This window comes from Zeugodacus cucurbitae, chromosome 4, assembly GCF_028554725.1.
Source record: "Zeugodacus cucurbitae isolate PBARC_wt_2022May chromosome 4, idZeuCucr1.2, whole genome shotgun sequence".
In the NCBI taxonomy this organism is placed as follows: domain Eukaryota; kingdom Metazoa; phylum Arthropoda; class Insecta; order Diptera; family Tephritidae; genus Zeugodacus; species Zeugodacus cucurbitae.
In genome coordinates, this window is record NC_071669.1 from 66,045,766 (window position 1) to 66,059,795 (window position 14,030).

Consider the following 14,030-nt stretch of genomic DNA (forward strand, 5'->3'; position numbering starts at 1 on the left):
TCATTTTGTTGCCATTACCAGCCGTGCTGTCCCAGACAGGCGTGCGTTGCGCTCAGCAAATACAATTTTGCACTCTTTTATTTATAAATAATTTATTTTTTCTTTTATTATAAATAACTTTGCGCAACAACAACAGTGGAAATATAAAAATATACCAGCATTATAAGCTATTTGCGATACTTTCCATATTGCCACCGTCCGCTTGGCTACTGCTGACTGCTGGCTGCTGGCAGTTGGCGTCATTCGTCCATTGTCATGAACAAGCATTTTCACATTGTTTGGTTGATTTTTGTTTTTGCCTTGCACTGCCTGTCAACAATGATTTAAATACTTTGCATCCATCTTTTTGCACGTTCTCAATAAGTAACAGTAAACAAGACATCACTTGTGTGACACAACAAAAAAAAATCGACGACAATTAAATGGGCAGTGACTTGAATTCATTTTTTTCTGGCTTTAAAGTGAAGGAATACTGCCAAAAAAATTTCAAGGTCGTTGCAGATGAGTGCCTGTCAAACATATATAAATATTTTAACAGCGACATTCCCACTTAATTTCGTTCATGTTTTCTATATTTGTCCAGTTCAATGGCATTAAAAAATTAAATTCTTGAATGGCGTACCATAAAGTAGAGGGTGGTAAAGTGAATATTGAATGAAATTAATATAAACCCATTACACAAACCGGCCACAAAAAAGTATGATGTTCCTTTGCATTTTCTGTTTACCTTTTAAACTCTTCCGCACTTTGGATTCGCCATGCCACATAACGAAAATTGAAATTGTAAAATATTAAAAAACAACAATAACCCCCTTCCAATAAATAACACTAAAGAGACCAACGTGGGCTTCAATTTATGAGCCATTAATTTATTGATAATCTGCTTGGAGGCCTCCTTGACGAAAAATGGTTTTCAACTTTGACCTCTGACCGTCGTCGAATTGCGGAATATCTGTCGGCACTTAACATAGATTATAGCTGGTTCGTTTCACTTACAAAACTAGGTAAGCCATTTTGAAATTGGTGCATTGGTCTAGCCCATAGGTTAGCTTAGTAGTCACTATGGAGAGATTAGATTATGCATCGCCAACCTTTCCCAAATAATATTGTTTCTTCGCCTTAATTACATAACTTCTTGTATACAGTGGGAGCTTATCAAATCATCGTAAATAGAGACCCAAGATCCCAACTCTGATAACCCTAAATGTGAGAATTAAAAAAATATTAAAGTATTACAATGTTTGACAATTTTCTGAAGAAACCTCAAGAACCTCAATGTGGTTGATCGAAGACGTCAGCCTTTGAAGAGAACGATGAAGAAGTCATTGAAAGAGTGAATGAAGTAAATGATACTCATGAATCATCGAATCATCATAAAAATAATTGATTATGATCTAGGGATCTCGTTTGGGAAATCCAAGGTAATTTTTGAATTTTTTGTCAACAATGTTTTTTCTTCAAGTGCTCAAGTGAGATCAGAAGAAATACTGAAAGACCTTTGGCCCCACACATGAATGATAATACTGATTCATTAAAACAGGTCATAGCTGGAGACGACAATGGAAGACTTAGAGGAACCATGACCAGCCCCAAGACGTATTTGAGCTCATTACTTTGTGCAATAACTTTAAAGAAACAATATTGATATTAATGATGAAAATGAAAAGTCTTCTTTCTTATTAAAAATACCTCGTATATATGCATATACACGTATAACATTAAGAGAGAATTAACATTTTAAATGGCGCTATGAATTGTCACAGGGTTAACCGTATATTGGGGAAACGCCATTATGACATTACATTTTATATGGAATACGTGCAAAATAACCAATTACATTTTCACATTATTGACTTTCATTGCATTCTAAATGTACTCGTATACATTTGTAATCGTCATATGTTCTACAAGCGCTTGGCGACGACTGCACTTAATTGTAAGCTCAAGTTCATGACTTCAATATAAATTAATAATTGACAGGCGTTGATAAGTGTTTGTGGGTCGCAAAAACATTTTTTCTTAATTAAAGGGGCATCGAAAATACTTTTTATTATAATATTTACAATATTTAATCAAGTTTACAGACGCAAAAATATAGTATTGCAAGTAATACGAATTTTGCTAGTAAGTACTTGATAATTTATGGAAACTGAGTAGATTTTCATATAATGACTGATGGCACATTTAGATTAAGTTTTGACGGTTTCTTAAGTTTCCAAGTTGAATATTTAATTAATTTATGTTTAATAGTGCTTTAAGAATTTATGTCGGTCTATAGTCTGAAAAACAAACTTAAGACATACAAATTCATCGAAGAAAACTAAAATTCATATATGGACATCGGAAACGTTTCACAAATTTGCTAGGTCTTCGTATTTCAAAACCGGCAGCAATGGTGTAATCCGTTATCTTTTGATCAAGGCATAACATTTGATCATTTTATTTGGGAATAAGGAAAAATTAATCGCTTTTCAAATTTATATCGATATATTCCTACAAAATGGCGGCTACTGGATCAAACTTCAGAACCACCACGTTCAAGAGGGTCTTAATGGATTACATGGGTTTTGTCAGGTAAAAAAAGTTCGATTTTCAAAATTTTTTTCTATGTAAAAAATTATTTATTTACTTCAAACTTTTTTATGTTTTATAGATACATATTTAAAGAACAATTTCGGAAATTTTCGAAAAAAAAAATTAAAACTCCTCAATTGCGACGTCATTTCCGGTAACCCCTTGGTAAAAAGGTGCGTCCCCGTTGTCAGCATAACTCCTGACAGGATCTTCCAAAATGAAAAACAAAAATAAGTGTTTTAGGTAAGACCATAATCTCGTGCTTGAACGAAGGAAAGACAAAAAAAGTAAATATTGGAATTATGACAGACATTCTTCCAAAAAAAGAAAAATGTCGGTCAAATTTGCTTGACATTATGTTTTTTTTTTTTTTTTAATAGTTGTAATTGAAAAAAATCCTTCGTTCAAGCATGAGTAAATTGTATCTCGAACAACTGTGTAAAATATCATCAAGATCGGTTGAGTAGTTTTCGAGAACCTGACCTGGACCTGAATTGGAGTGCACATCTTCCAAAGGCTGTATCTCCAAAACTATTATTCGCATCGACTTGAAAATTTGGGATAATATTCTTGGGATGTTGTAGAAATTAATAAGCAAAAAAATAAAAAGTCGATTTTTTGAACCCACGAAACCCATGTAACCCCTTAACGGGGTTTACATAAAATTTGCCAGTATAGCACGTTTCGGTTTCACTTTTACAACTCGTCCCTGAGTATCGACTCGCCGAATTTGAAAAATTTAATTTCGAGAAAAACGTGTTTTAAGTTTTCCAAACCCTTGAAGTCTAAAATTAATTGTTCTTTTTGTGATAACAATCTAATAATTAATAAAATATAAGAATTAATTTTACTCAGTATATATGAGTAGTATAGTACATACCCAAGGGGTATTACTGTCTCAAATACTTATTTATGTACCAATATACCCTTCACATATGACTATTTCAAATTAAAAATCATTAACATAAATAAGTATTTATTTATAATTTATGAAAGATATTTCACATACACTTCTCTACTTTTGACATGCCCACTTTATCGTGCATTTTAAAGTGTAAACAATAAATTTCGCCTTATCAGGCATTCCTTCCGCTTTTCATACGTCACCGTTAAGGGGTTTCCGCGCCGCGCACAATTTTATCTACTAGCCATAGCGAATCAAACAATGGAGCGTGCAAATGTAGAGCATTACAGAGATGTTAACACACACACACACATACACAGACAGACTCTCATCTACATATGTATGTATGTATGTGTTGTAAATAAAATAAATTACATGAAGGCGGCAAACAAACAAAACAACATTCATTCATCATTCCAGCGCGCACACACTTAAATCGGATTACTTACAAGCATACGCGCATAAATAACAACAAACACACACATGCACGTAAGTATATTTAACAGCATACAAGTATTAACCGTTAAAATGTACATATGCTCTTCAGCGGCGATTTGTCTGCTAGTGTTTTGCGCTGCTTGCCGATCGTGCAACTAAACCAAAGCAACCGACTACCACTAATTGTTGGTAAGCACCACATATGCCATTCGTCGTCGTTGTAACTCAACACTTTGCATGTCGCAGTGACAACCTTAGTGTCGGCGTCGAAGTCGGCGTTTAAGAAGCAGCCAATTTCGTTGATAAGCGGGTTACAGCACTTGGCGCACTCTTATTGCTTGCATACTAATACTTTAGCGAATTAGAATAGTTGACAGTGAGTTGGTGACGCAAAAACAATGTGCGGTAAGGAGCACTTTTGACGTTATGCTCTTGAAAGACACAGACAACACACACACTCTCATACATAAATACTTGTATACATATTTATATGCTTGAATCTTATATGCTGCTGCTTGTTGCCAAGTTGGCTGAGCGTGTGAAGTCGCGTCGTCGTCGTGTTTCCCACATATTTGTGAAATTATGTGCGCAAATAATATTGAAATTTGTTAAAAATAGCATAAGCACCCACTGTATTCTCTATTTTCATAATGATATATTGGCTAGCTAAGATTTGTAGATATGTTTATTTGCTTGTGTTTTTCTTGCAAATAATTTGTTTGGCAATACAATTTTTGGCAAATTAAGTGAATTTTAATTTGTAAGGAATGTTAATTGATATGGGCAATGAAAATTGTTTATTAGATTGTTTTATTAGTCGTATAGTTTCGTAGCTAGTTGCAAGAGAACATGGCAACTCGGCACAAATTTGGTTGCAAATCGAACAAGAAAATGAGTAAGGAAGAGCTAAGTCGGGTATCACCGAAAATTTTATACCTCCGCAATTTATTTATTTAATTTTATTATAATAATAACAATTTGAATCACATATGCGGAATATATATGGTATAAAATCCATTGAAAGATTCAAAAAAAATATTAGGTATATGGGAGCTAGGGGAAGTTATGACCCGATTTTACTAATATTTGGCACGGAGACATATTATTAGAAGAAACATATTTCATCTGAATTTCTTCAAAATATCTGAGAGACTTTGACCTATATTTTCGGTAAAAAATTTGTTAGCAGCACCGAAGTCCTCATATTCGATATATAGGGTCTTGAAAACTTATGGACCAAATTCAACGATTTTTAGAAAGTTCTGTTTCGATATGTTTAGCGATATGTTTAGTGGCTACTTTAGATCATGTATGGTATATGGGAAGTAGGCGTGGTTGTGATTTGGACTATTTTCACAAAATATCATTGGGAAGCTCGGAAGATATTATAAATTGAAATTGGTCGAATAGTTTCGGAGATATGGTTTTTGACCCATAAGTGGGCGGAACCACGCCCATTTAAAATTTTGTATACCATTTTCAGTGCAGCTCTTCTATACCACTTTTATAATGAGCTTTCTGGTGGTTTCCATACTGAATGTACGCAATTTTAGTAATTTTCAACATAACCTTTGTATGGGAGGTGGGCGTGGTTATAATCCGATTTCCTCCATTTTTGGACTGTATAAGGAAGTACCTAAAAGAAACGACTCTAGAAAGTTTCCGTGATATAGCTTTAACAGTTTGCGAGATTTGTACAAAAAACTTAGTAGGGGCGGGACACGCCCACTTCCCAAAAAAATTACATCCACATATGCCCCTTCATAGTGCGATCCTTCATACCAAATTTTACTTCAATGGCTTAATTTATGGCTTCGTTATAGCTCTTTATATGTTTTCGGCTTTCGCCATTTTGTGTGCGTGGTCCGATTCGCCCTTTTTCGAAAGGAACCTTTCTATGGTTTGTAAAGTTTCTTCAGTAAGTTTTGCCATCCATCATCATGGAAAGAAATACGATCCAACAACGAGTTGAATTTATTAAAATTTACTGCCGAAATTCTAAGTCAGTGGCCTCAACTTTAAGAGTGCTAAATCCAATTTATGGTTGTCATAACTGTCCTGCCAGATCAACAATTGAGCGTCTAACGGAAAAATTTGAATACACAGGCACAGTACAAAATTGTCACGTGCCAGTGAGACAAAGCAGCACACGTAGTCTCGAGAATATTGCTGCCGCTAGCCCATCAATTGAGTAAGACCCAAATCTGTCTCTCAAACGACGTTCTCAAGCGTTGGGCATCTCTGTGACGTCGTTGTGGCGAATTTTACGAAAAAATCTTTGCCCTCATCCTTACAAAATCAAATTGACGCAAGAACTAAAGCCACTTGAGCACTAGTATCGTCGTATGTTCGTGAATTGGGCTGAACAACAACTTGTAAATGGTCCGGATTTTCATCGGAAAATCATCTTAACCGATGAGGCTCATTTCTGGCTGAATGGCTTCGTCAATAAGCAAAATATGCGTTACTGGTAAGGCAACAATCCACACGTACTCTATGACGGTTTGATGCGGTTTATGGGCCGGCAGTTTCATTGGGCCGTACTTCTTCCGTGTAGAATCGGTCGTGCAATTTGACGCCATTAGGTCATGTTCAGGGTCGGGACTTTTGCTAGCGTGACCATAGAGACCATGCAAAAAAAAATCGATCGTGCGATTTGATGACGTTAGACCGTCGAAAATTGGGTTCAGAGTCTGGACTTTTGCAAAAAAAGTAAATACTCTTTACATAAGTGTGTTTTGACATCACATTGGCAATCTTGATTAAGCAAATTGAGCATAATTAGACAAGTCGCCTTGCTTCCCTTTCTTCAGAAATTATTATTGAATATTTAGAAGGAAAATGTTTCAGTTTTGCTCTGATCCCTAATTATAACTGTTAATATATATCGCAAAACTTTTTGAAAGATTCTTAAGCACAACTTTTGGAATTAACTTACTAAAACACAACAAAATAAAAAGAAATGTACGCTAAATATTAAAAAAAAATCAAAAATTTTGGGATTATCTTATATCACCATAATCTACCGTAATCAAGTTGCTACTTATCGCAAAAAAGTATAACAAAACGTCTGTAATGCCTTCAAAAAAGTATTTGAAGATTTTTAAATGTAAACACATTTTGGAATTGGGTTGCCATTTGTAAAAAATATAGTTACCAACTAAAAAATATGTATACTGAAAATACAAAATATTCAGGAAAGTTTTCGAAAAAATATTGTTTTTTAGAAATTTTGGAGTAGAGTTGCCACCTAAAGTTAAAATAAAATTATAAAATTTTACAAAATCTATGAAGACACTTCAGAATTCTCATAATTTCCCTTAAACACACCATAACTCTCTAAAATCGAAACATTTTTCTTGGTCATTTCTCCAAAAAAAGCCATAACTCAAAACTACATTTGCATAAAACACTTTATGACTAATTATGAAACCACATAGACATACAAGTGCACCATGAAACTAGACTATTTTTTATCGGTGGCATGCCATGGCCCTAATTAGTTTTCTTTATGTCAAATTTCGTTTTCGTTTCTGCTCAAAATAAATGCCTCTACAATTTTTCTAGCAGCGACGCCGGCGGCTTAGTTCACCGAAACCTGTTCGTGCAGCAATGATAAAATCAAATAAATATGTACAAACATATATACATATGTATTGTATTATTTCCAAAAAGTTAGCCAAAGCCAATACAAAGTTAAGCTTATGAACACACAACTTTACCAGTGTATATATATGTACGCTTGCATAGGCAACTAAGCAAATTGAGAATGCAAATAAAATATGGTAATTTGATAAGGAAAAAATGAATAGCTTATGCGAAGCTACACGTTCACGTACAAGTAAAGCCGCAATAAACGTTGCGACGAAGCAGTGAAGCATACTGCAAGATATGAAATAGAAAACTTAGCCAGTTATTTACAAAGAAGACCTTAGAGAAGCAAATCAAAATGAAGCCTACCACAGAATAATCAAAACTAAATAAGCAAATATTTGTTAATAAATAACAACAACAACGAAAACAAAAACAATAACTTCATTTGCCTTAACGACAAAGTCAACCACAAGCGGAGGAGAAGGCACAAAAAAGACAAAAAAACGGCTGAGTAAGTGCGCTTGAGCACCAGATTTCAATCTAAGCTAAATTATTATGCTGATACTTGCTAGCGATAAGCGCGCAACAACAATAAGAACAACATATTTATGTAAAGTGCACAGTAGCTAGCGCCTAACTAAGGTTGCACGATTCGGTGGGAGACTTACTATACAGACATACATACCCATACATACAAGCATAAAAATATCAGTTTACTGTGTGATTGCATTACAACTATATTACCTATATGTATGTACATAGTATATTAAGGAATTATTTAATGAATATATTTCTACAATTTGTTTTTAATCAAATATTACGCAGAGCCGTACACAAATTCTTTTGAAGGTCGCAGACTTTTCCGCCGTGACATTTAAAAGAGCTTATCCATGTTTGGCGTCAAAATATTTGGTGAACTTTGAAATTTTTTTTCGAAGCACAATTAAATAGGAGCATTTTGTATATGGACTCAAGAAATTCGCTTGTACAGGGTGTCCCAACTTTTTTATTGAATACTTTTGATAACCGCTTGAGGTAGTTAGATATGTTTTGAAACCGAAATTCAGCACAACTCGAACTGGGTTTTCAGTTGTATTAACCCCACACGATTATCAGTGAACCCATTTGGAGAACAGAACATCGATTTCAGATCCACGAAACATCATTCGTAATCAATACGAGGCCCTTTGGCCAGGCGCTTACGACAAAACTATCAACTTTTGCAGTTATTGACTGACCCTGATCTCCATATTTGACATTTCCTAATTAATTTTTATACTCTCGCAACGAAGTTGCTAAAGAGAGTATTATAGTTTTTCTTTTAGGTACTACCTTATACAGTCCAAAAATGGAGAAAATCGGATTATAATCACGCCCACCTCACATACAAAGGTTATCTTGAAAACTACTAAACATGCTTTAATTCAGTAAGGAAAACCATCAGAAGCCTTAAATTTCATTACAAAGATGGTACAGAAGTGCTTCACTCAAAATGGTATACAAAATTTTAGATAGGCGTGGTTCCGTCCACTTATGGGTCAAAAACCATATCTCCGAAACTACTCGACCAATTTCAATGCAATTCGGTCCATAATATCTTCTTGGCTTCCCAATGATATGTTGTGAAAATAGTTCAAATCGGTTCACAACCATGCCTACATCCCATATACCAGAACTTTGAAGTCGGTCTGAATAGTTTACTTTGCAATAAATAAAGCAAGCACTAGTGAAGGTATCGGAACAGAACTTTGCAAAAATACTGCATTTAAAGAGTGACATCGCCCTTCTAAAAATCGCCGACATCGGTCCATGAGTTTTCAAAACCCTATATATCGAATATGAGAACCTCAGTGCTTCTAACAATTTATTTTACCGAAAATATAGGTAAGTCTCTCAGATATTTTGAAATTCAGAGGAAATATGTTTCTTCTAATAATATGTCTTCTATGAGTGAAATCGGGTCATAACTTCCCCTATCTCCCAAATACTTAATATTAGGGTTTCCAAACTTTCAATGGACTTTATACCATATATACGAACTCAAAGCAAACCTTTGTGATGAAATTGTACCTATGTATATCGAAAAAGGTTCTCAAAAAAATAATGGAAAACGTTTCACAAGGAACTAATTCTGCATTCCAAAAAATAGTCCAAATTAATTGTAATTTGCGATATAAAGTTAAAATTTCTGAAATATTAAAGATTTTTTTTAAGCATATTTAAAGTTTTCATATCAACACCATAGTGCACCCTGTAAATACACATGTAAATATATGAAGAGCATTTATCACTTTAAGAAATCCATTGTAATGTGAATTTAATAATAAAAAACAAATTCTGTGTGGACCCATTGCCATTTTTTGAGTGACAATCTAATCAAATATTAATGCATATGTATGTTTCGAAATTTTCATCAAAAAGCATCCCGCTGGCAAAAAAAAAACACCTCAAATGCCCGAATAGTAAACTTATGTTTATTATAACCTATTATATATATCTGACATGTACATGTATTTCCCCAAAGAGAACTTCAAAAACATTTTTGCATTTCTTTATTATCCGTACATACCTTTCAGTTCGAATATGCTTTTTTAATCCAATTGTTGTTGTTGTGGTGTCACAGAAATATCCAACGGTGTCACATGTGATTCGATTGTTTTTGTTGCGCTGTTGTTTTACACTATATATTATTTAAATGCCTTTGGAGCATACACTAATACCTAGAAATGTAAAAGCACAACTACTGTTTGTTGCAACTTTGCGGCTCTTTGATATTTGTCGTTTTTTTATTGTTGAATTCGGTGATTTTTTACTTAAGGTATTTAACTTTTGATTTCGATTTCAATTTGATTTTTTTTTTTCAATTTTAATTTCTTTTTTTGTGTATTTCCGAAATTTGAAGGTTAACCACTAGACATTAGACTCTGTTATTTTACAATGTATATTAGTGATTTTTTTAGAAGTATAAATATTGATTAGTTTACAATGATATAATCAATTTTATTTCATTTAAGTGCATTATTACAACAACACGTAGGTTGAAAAGTTCGTATCGTTGCTTTGAGAGAGTACCACTAGAAGTAAATACATGTGATTCATAGAAAGACCTAACCTTCAAATATACAGATATGTAAGTTGATGAAACCTCTGCCTGTCGTATTTTTTATAATATTGAAAGCGCCTAGTCGAAGTCATAACGTTAAGTAATGAATATGATCTGATAAAAGTATCAAAGTGACTGGTACTAAAATGTTCTATATTACTCACAATCTATCGTATCTCTCGTACGTATTACTGCACCTTTCTCAAACAAATTATATAACACAAAAATGAAAAAAATGGATTTCAAAAAGTTAATGTGAGTTAATTTTCAAGTTGAAAATTAGTTATCAGAATTCCACTGTATAATAATACAAAGATCGTATTCATATGGGAAGTTGTTCCTAAACCAAAGTAAGAGCAAGCAACATCTCTAATTGCTTTTGATAATTCTAAAACCAAGCGACATCTATGGAAAGTATTAAATAACATACATATTTCAAGTTAAGCTTTTCAATCTAGTTCAGTTTATACTTTATGGGTTATTATTAGAAGTAAAGTATTGAAATTTCCTGCACTTTTTCGTAGTAGAAGCAATAATATATAGCATTTATCATTAAACATATGTATGTTTCTAGTTAAACTTTTGCTATGCCCTTCCACTTTTATGGAGACATTTGCATTTCCATTTAGACTGGCCGAATTTCGATTTTTTAATTTAATGGAACAGGAACTTGCTTATAACTATGAAAAGTGACTAATCAAATTTTTAACCGGCAGTCAGACCTATGGTCTTTTCGACGAACTCTCAGTTTTTTTTGCTATTTCAGACAACAAATGTGACAGTTACACAGATTTTGCATATGCAGTATTTATAAAAAGAAAATTATGAATACAATAAAATAATTATTTATACCACTTAATATTTTTAATGAACGATTTTTTTTTATTTTTAGAAAAATTAAAAAAGTGAAAATTTAACGTCACTCCTTTAGAATAAAATATTATTTTATAAAATCTAACAACTTGTTGACACTAAAGATCTTTGAGGCTTTCACAGTACGAACATATATTCCAAATTTTCAACAAAATCGAGAATATTCAAAAACAAATACAAAACTAGTTAGATAGAAAGACAAACTAATTGTATATTTAGTTCAAATACAGTGGAACTTCCATAACAAGAACTTCTATAACTCGAACTTTTGAAATGGCAATAGGCAATAGAAATCAAATGCCATACAAATTTCCTCCCATAACTCGAAGTTCACCATAACTCGAACTCTTGAATTGACAATAGAAGTCAAAGTTCATACAAATTTCTTTCCATAAATCGAACTTTTAGACCAGGGCACAATATAAAATTTTATAACTCGAAGTTTTTTTGTAGACTATGGTGTTTCGAGTTAGAGAAGTTCCACTGTATAAAACTTTTTCACAACAGTAACTTTCGTGACCTGTTTATGCACAACAACAAAATTGAATCCGAATGTTACATATCTACAGTGGGTAGTTTCACTATTAGTTAGCTTTAAATTCAATATAATTTTTTCTTTTCAGTATTAAAACAACCTAATTTAGACTTTTAATTAAGCAATTGGAAAATTTTGTAAAACGATGACCATTTCTTATCTATCCGGAATTGATGTTTTTCCACCAAAAACAATGTTCACCGAGAATGGCATAAAATAGTAAATAATTATACTCAAAACTATGTCACATTTTTCTCGTTATTTAAGTAAAACTAAAAAAAAAGAAACACGTGCAAAATTCAAACTTCTTTCACCATAATCACCAAACGGTATACCTAAACACATTTTAGGTGTTTTTATGTTTAACTCATCAAATAATAATTTTTTTATTATTAATTTTAGTTTTCAATATTTTGGTTGTTTATAAAAATAAGTACACAAATTTTTCACATTTCATTTTAATAATTTTGTTTAATAATTTTTCAAAAGCGAGCTAGTTTTTCAATAGCTTTGAAAAATATATAAACGGAATAATAGTATTTTTTTAATTTTTTTCATGATTTTTTTGATGCATTAAGTTCAAAAAAAGTTGTTCCTAAGCTCACTTAAAACAATAAACGATTGCTTGTTAGTATTTATATTTTTTAAACGCTTACGCTGTTTGCTTTAATTTGCGATAAACATTTATATTAATTATATTATAAATTTTGCTGTTGTTGTACACTTTTTCATTTCACAGCCATTCTTAGCCATACATTGTATTTACTTTTCACACGCCACATACAGATCTACACATGTGCACATAACCATACAATTTTTTTTGTTAATTTTAATAATATTTATTCACACACTTTTCGCATTATTGCATTACACAGACAACTGCCAGCTGCCAGCACCCACCTTCAATACAACATATAGAGCACAATATGAATGACAGCAAAAAACGTCAACGAACCGAAATTCGCGCGCCTTTTTTATCAATAATGGTATTTCATACACACAGCATCACCGATTCGTTTTATATTTAAACACTTTTTTGTTTGCTTATTGTTGTCGATTCCAACCTTCCGTATCACTACTGTCGGTTTGTTTGTGTCTTCTTCAACACTATTTTTCTTATTATTATTGTTGTTGTAACTTTTGGTCTAGCGCACATACGCCGAACGATGCCACTGATGACAACGAGTTGTCAAACATTTACGAATGGGGCAAAACGCACGCTTGTATGCCGTTCGCCAACGAATCGTGTAGAATCACACTTGCGACTCCGCTTCAATGCCGCCTCTGTGCACGTCAAACGACAGACTGAAGCAGGCCGTGCACGGCCACAACGATGATACCCCAAAGCAAAACAGCAAAACAGTTCACAGCAGAACTGTGAAACACAGTAAAAACACCGAAAGCACACAAGCACAAGTCAGCTGTCAAACAGGCCGAGGCAGCCGCAACAGCAACAGAAAACGCCAACTGAGGCAGCAGAAGCACTCGAGTCAACAGCAGCAGTAGCAGAGCCAGTGATAGCAGCGCCGGCAATGGCAAAAGCCAACGCGCAAGTAGTGGTGGCGTCAACAAAAGCCAACGACGAAGCGATGGCGAAAAGCATAAAGGCAAGCAAGCGCATGTAAGAGGCCGCCAATGCGAGGAAGCCCCCGGCAAAAAGCAACGAACAACCGAGACACAGCAAAAGCCAAAGTCAAGCAGCAATGGCAGACACGCGTGACGATTGTGACCAAGCGACGGAGCAGCGTGTGCGACGCCACAGTCAACGTGGGCAGCGGTATATGCTGGAGCTCACATAGCCGCAAGCAGCAATGCAGCAATGGAGGTAGCCAGCCAGGCAGCCAGCCAAGTGAATTATAGTGAATGGCTCGAGCGCAGCAAGGTATTGAAGCGAAGCTTTTGAATGTTTGTTTGCTAGTGTGGGTGCTGGCGTTGACAGCGAGTTGAGTCAGAGAATAAGTCGCAGTCGCGCTGAGACCGACTCGTGTACTTGACTTGTAGCCAGCGAA

General features: G+C 34.1%; 1 protein-coding gene across 12 annotated transcripts in view; it reads right to left on the bottom strand.

The window, feature by feature from the left end:
• Window positions 1–13,375, bottom strand: part of LOC105214797 (collagen alpha-2(IX) chain) — a 409,572-nt gene extending 396,197 nt beyond the window's left edge. For 6 of the 12 annotated variants that reach the window (XM_054230415.1, XM_054230421.1, XM_054230419.1 and 3 more), the window contains exons 1-2: window positions 12,922–13,375; window positions 10,080–10,434 (exon numbers count right to left, since the gene is read on the bottom strand). The gene's annotated coding sequence lies outside the window, so the exon portion shown is untranslated. Of the gene's footprint in view, window positions 1–10,079; window positions 10,585–12,872 lie in introns of all 12 variants that reach the window. The other 6 variants (XM_054230413.1, XM_011188448.3, XM_054230412.1 and 3 more) reach the window with 6 other exon arrangements.
• Between the last annotated feature and the right edge of the window lie 655 nt (window positions 13,376–14,030).